General features: G+C 37.1%; 1 protein-coding gene across 11 annotated transcripts in view; it reads left to right on the top strand.

Moving 5' to 3' along the window:
- The first annotated feature begins 1,140 nt into the window (after positions 1–1,140).
- Positions 1,141–6,000, top strand: part of SYTL4 (synaptotagmin like 4) — a 73,916-nt gene continuing 69,056 nt past the window's right edge. For 3 of the 11 annotated variants that reach the window (XM_070258040.1, XM_014729028.3, XM_070258033.1), the window contains exon 1: positions 1,193–1,275. The gene's annotated coding sequence lies outside the window, so the exon portion shown is untranslated. Of the gene's footprint in view, positions 1,276–6,000 lie in introns of all 11 variants that reach the window. The other 8 variants (XM_070258037.1, XM_070258038.1, XM_070258036.1 and 5 more) reach the window with 5 other exon arrangements.

Raw genomic sequence — 6,000 nt, 5'->3', positions numbered from 1 at the left:
GCTAGTCAGGGATCTGCAGGTGAGGCATCCCATGGGGCTCGTTGGTGGGGCTCCTGGTGGAGTTCATGAGCCAGCCAGTAGGATCTGCAGCCAGCTGTTGAGTTCCCTGCACTGGCTGCTGGAATCCCTCACTCTTTCTCTGCTCCTAACTGCCCACAGATGCTTCAGCTGTGCTGATCCGCTCAGTGTTCTGGGTGGAGTGAGAAAAAAATGGGCTTCCAGGGCAGTGTCTCACAAGGCTATGGAAGTTGTGCACTCACTTTTATCTTACTTTCCCCCATGGAAGAAATTGAGGGCTAAGGGGATCTCTCTTGGAACTGAGTTGTGCCACCTTAAGGGAGAGGTGATGTGGATAAAGTGATACTGTTCTTACTCTCTTCTATGAGTCTATTCTCAGATTTTTTTGCCTCACTGTCATGCTGAAACTTCTGCCCTGGACTCCTTGGTTCCCATAAAGGTATTCTTGTCTGTAGTTGGTGTTAAAATTAATGTTTCTCTGCGGGTTTGATGACTGGAACCTCCTATTCTGCCATCTTGCCGTCGACCTCTTCTAAACTGTTGTTTAATGACTGTGTTCTTTGTCCTACAAGGCCACTGAAGGCTTTGCTTTGTTAGCGAGGTGGTCAGCTAGTGTTTTGACAGTGTTTCCCTAAATACCTAGAGACAAGAAAGGAAAAAAAAAAAGAAAGAATAATCTCCCAGTCTTTGAAAAGTGGTCCTGTGTAGGGGGCACTCCTTCAATGCTTAGCCAGACCGTTTACAACTCTTCCTTAGCCTTCGCTTCATGCTGCCATGGAAGCCGAAGGTCAGCCTGAGGTGAAATCTTAGGGTCTTCTTAGGCGTTTTCTGAGCTTCTGTCTATACCTGGCTATCTGTGTGGACTTCTCAAGTCCCCAGTATACAAACCAGCTTTAAAAAGCCTCATCCACCCAACCCCCCATGTATCCCTCTACATTCTGGCCCAGGCTTTTTGAACTGTCTATTGCTTGTCCTGACGCTTCTCCCTTGCCCCAGGCTGCTGCGTCTGATACTTTTGCCAGTAAATACTTTCAGCAGAAGCCATCCTGTAAACCACCCAAACCCTGGGAATGTTTTGAGTCAGGAGAAACAAAGGCAAGCCCTTGCACCAGTCCTTGAGAAAGCCGTCAGACTGGTTGAAATACACAACCATAATTCTTTGAGAATAAGGTCCATATTGCTCTCTGACAGTAGCAACCTGCACCAGGAGTACAGGCTGCTGTCTTCACAGCCACTACACTGGGGAGAGGGGAAATGGTAGGTAGGCAATTTAAAAAGCTATAGTGCTCTCTTACTGCAATGCAAAAGCTCCTTTCTTCATTAAGTACTCTCCTGGTTCATGTAAGTTTTTCACTAGATTCTAGAGATTTGAAAAAATAATTCTGACAGTTTTTGCCAGCTTGTTAATTCATTCTTTATTTTTGCTGAGTAATATTCCATAGTATGGCTATACCACATTTTATTTATCCATTCATCAGTTGATGAACATTTGTGTTTTTTTCACTTTTTAGCTATCATAAATAATGCTGCTATGAATATTTATGTACAAGTTTTTGTGTGAACATATGTTTCCAAATCTCTTGTGTCTATATACCTCTGAGTAAAATTGTTGGGTCTTATGGTAACTCTATGTTTAACTTTTTGAGGAACTGTCAGACTGTTTTCCAAAGTGGCCGCACCATTTTATATTCCCACTGTCAATGTGTGAGGGTTCCAATTACTCTACATCCTCCCTGGCACTTGTTATTATCTGTATTTTTGATTGTAGATATCTCAGTGGATGTGAAGTGGTATGTCTCTGCGGTTTTGATTGGGAGTTCTCTAATGACTAATGATATTGGGCATTTATTCATGAGTTTGTTGACCTTTTGTATATCGTTTTAGAGAAATGTCTATTCAGATCTTTTGTCCTATCTTTTTAGTTGTCTTTTTGTTGTCATCTATCTTTATGCCAGTACGATACTGTTTAGATTCTATAGATTTGTAATGCGTTTTATTTTATTTATTTATTTATTTATTTTCTTGGGGAAGATTGGCTCTGAGCTAACATCTCCTGCCAATCCTCCTCATTTTGCTGAGGAAGACTGGCCCTGAGCTAACATCTGTGCCCATCTTCCTCTACTTTATATGTGAGACGCCTGCCACAGGCTGGCTTGACAAGCAGTGCATAGGATCCGAACCGGTGAACCCTGGGCCGCTGAAGTGGAACCTCCGAACTTAACCACTGTGCCACTGGGCTGGCCCCTGTAATGAGTTTTAAAATCCGGAAATATAAGTCCTTCAACTTTATTCTTACTTTCTAAGATTATTTTGGCCATTCTGAGTCCCTTGGATTTCCATATGAATTCTATAATTTGCTTGTCAATTTCTTCAAGAAGGGAGCTGGAATTTTGATAGGAATTGTACTGAATTTGTCCATCAATCTGGGAAGTGTTGCCATGTTAACAATACTAAGTCTTCTGATCCATGAACATAGATTGTTGTGTTGGTTTCCTATTGCTGGTACAACAAGTTTCCACAAATCTAGTGGCATAAAACCACACAAATTTATTATCTTATAGTTCTGCAAGTCAGAAGTTTGAAATGGGTTTCACTGGGTGAAAACCAAGATGTCAGCTGGAGGAATCCATTTCCTTACATTTTTCAGATTCTGGAAGCCACTTCCATTCCTCATGGCTCTTGGCTCATGGCCTTTACTCCATCTTGAAAGCCAACAGTGTAGCATGTTTTAATCCCTCTCTCTAAGTCTTATACTCCTGCCTCTTTTTTATAAAGAAACCTTCTCATCACATTGGGCCCACACATATATCCAGGATAATCTTCCCATCTCAAGACCTTTAACTTAACCACAGCCTCAAAGTCCCTTTTTCCATGTAAGGTAACATATTCACAGGTTTTGAGGATTAAGATGTGGACATCCTTGGGGGTCATTATTCTGCCTAGCACAGATATTTTTCCACTTATTTAGATCTTCTTTAATTTCTTTTCACAATGTTTTATGGTTTTCAGAGAATAGGTTTTTCCCCTCTTTTGTTAAATTTATCCCTAGATATTTTATTCTTTTGGTTGTTTTTGTAAAAAGAATTGTTTTCTTAGTTTCATTTTCAAATCATTCATTGCAGAAATAAAATTGAGTTCTGGATTTACAGAAATACAATTGATTTTTGTATATTGCTCTTGTATCCTGAAACCCTGTTGAACTCATTTATTAGTTCTAATAGTTTTTTTTGTGGATTCTTTAGAGTTTTTATATACAAGATCATGCCATCTACAACTAGAATGTTTTAATTCTTCACTTCAAACTGTATGCCTTTTCTTTCTTTGTCTAGCTTATTTGGCCTGGCTAGAACCTCCAGTACAGTGTTGAGAAGAAGTAGCAAGAGCAACACACTTGTCTTGTTTCTGATTTTAGGGGGAAAGCATTCAGTCTTTCACCATTAGGTACGATGTTAGCTGTGGGATTTTCGTAGATGCCCTTTATCAGATTGAGAACGTTCCCTTCTACTCCAAGTTTGTTGAGTGTTTTTATCATGAAAGGATGATGAGTTTTGCCACATGCATTCTCTGCATCTATTGTGTTGATCATGTGGTTTTTGTCTTTAATTCTATTCATGTTGTATATTACATTAATTGATTATCAGACATTAAACTAATTCCATCCCTGTGATAAATGCCACTAGGTCATGGTGTATATAATCCTTTTTATATCTAGCTGGATTCAGTTTGCCAGCATTTTGTTGAGGAGTTTTGCATCTATATTCATTAGGAATACTGGTCTATGGTTTTCTTTTTATGTGATGTCTTTGTCTGGCTTTGGTATGAGGGTAATACCTCAAAAATTGTTTTCTCCTCTCTCATTTTTGGGAACAGTCTGTGAATAAGTCATATTAATTCTTCTTTAAGTGTTTGGTGGAACTCACCAATGAATCTGTCTTGGTTTGAGCTTTTCTTTGTAGTTTTTTTCTTACTGACTCAATGTCTTTTTTTGTTACAGGTCTATTCAGATTTTCTAGTTCTTCCTCAGACAGTTTTGGTAGTTTGTGTTTTTCTAGAAATTTGTTCATTTCATCTAGGTTATATAATTTTTTGACATACAGGTGTTCGTAATATTCTCTTATGATCCTTCCCAATTCTGTAAGATCAGTGTTGATTTCCTTTCTGTAATTCCTGATTTTAATAATTTGAGTCTTTTTGCTTTTTGCCTTGGGACTCTAGTTAAATATGTCAATTTCATGGATCCCTTCAAAGAACTAACTTGGTTTCATTGATTTTCTGTTTTGTTTTTTTTCTACTCTACTCCTAATTATTTTTTATTTGATTTTCCTTAGGTTTAGGGTTATCTCTTTTTTCCAGTGTCTTAAGGTAGATGGTTGCATTTTTTATTTGAGATTTTTCTTCTTTTTTTCTTGTAGACATTTACACTACAAATTTCTAAGTACAGTTTTAGTGGTAGCTCATAAGTTTGGGTATGATGTGCCTTCAATTCTTTCAACTCAAAGTATTTTCTAATTTCCCATATAATTTCTTCTTTCATCCATTGGTTATTTAGGAGTCTGTTGTTTAGTTTTCACATATTTGTGGATTTTCCACATTTGTTCTGTTATTGATTCATAATTTCACTCCATTTTTATAGGAGAACATACTTTGTGTAATTTCAGTCTTTTTAAATGTATTGAGATGGTGTTTGGAAAACTGGACAGTCACATGCAAAAGAATGAAAGTAGATCATTATCTTACACCATACACAAAAATCAACTCAAAATGAATTAAAGACTTGAATGTAAGATCTGAAACCCCTAAACTTCTAGAAGAAAACATAAATGGTATGCTCTTCGACATCAATCTTAGCAGCATTTTTTCAAATACCATGTCTGACTGGGCAAGGGGAACAATAGAAAAAATAAACAAGTGGGACTACATCAAACTAAAACGCTTCTGCACAGCGAAGGAAATCATTAACAAAATGAAAAGACAACCTAACAATTGGGAGAAGATATTTGCAAACCATATATCTGATAAAGGGTTAATATCCACAACATACAAAGAACACATACATCTCAACAACAAAAAAACTAACAGCCCAATTGAAACATGGGCAAAAGATCTGAACAAAGATTTCGCCAAAGAAAATATACAGATGGCCAACAGGCACATGAAAAGGTGTTCAACATCATTAACTATCGGGGAAATGCAAATCAAAACTACGATGAAGTATCACCTCACTCTGGTCAGAATGGCTATAATTAACAAGACAGGAAACAACGAATGTTGGAGCGGATGTGGTGGGAGTGCAAACTGGTGCAGCCACTATGGAAAACAGTATGGAGATTCCTCAAAAAATTAATAGAGCTACTGTATGATCCACTGCCTGACATTTATCCAAAGAACTTGAAAACACAAATGCATAAAGATACATGCACCCCTGTGCTCATCACAGTATTATTCACGATAGCCAAGACTTGGAAGCAACCTAGGTGCCCATCAAGGGACGAATGGATAAAGAAGATGTGTGCCTTTTGATTAGATTGTTTAATCCATTAACATTTCACATTATTGTTAATACAGTTGGATTTACATCTGCCATTTGAAATTTTGTGTTCTCCAAGTCTCAGGTGTTGTTACTCTATTTCTCTTTTACTGCTTTCTTTAGCAGTATGTGAATATTTCTGGCGTAACATTTTAATTCCTTTAATGATTTTCCTCTATATTCTTTGAGTTATTTTTCTCAGTGTTTGCTGTAGAATTTATCATATACCTCTTAACCTATCAGAATCTATTTCAAATTTATACTAACAGTTCAAGTGAGTATAGAAACATTACCCCTATTCCTCCTTTCTCCTTTTTTATGCCATTATTGTTATAATATTACATTTATATATGTTACAAATCCAACAATCCATTATTATAATTATTACTTCATACAATTTTGTGTCTATTAAAGAAACTGAGAAAAGAAAGGAGAACAAGTATGTATTTATAGAA

The sequence above is a fragment of the Equus caballus genome, chromosome X (assembly GCF_041296265.1).
Source record: "Equus caballus isolate H_3958 breed thoroughbred chromosome X, TB-T2T, whole genome shotgun sequence".
Taxonomy (NCBI): Eukaryota; Metazoa; Chordata; class Mammalia; order Perissodactyla; family Equidae; genus Equus; species Equus caballus.
Note: the sequence above shows the minus strand (reverse complement) of the source record. Positions and strands in the feature narration are given on the sequence as shown.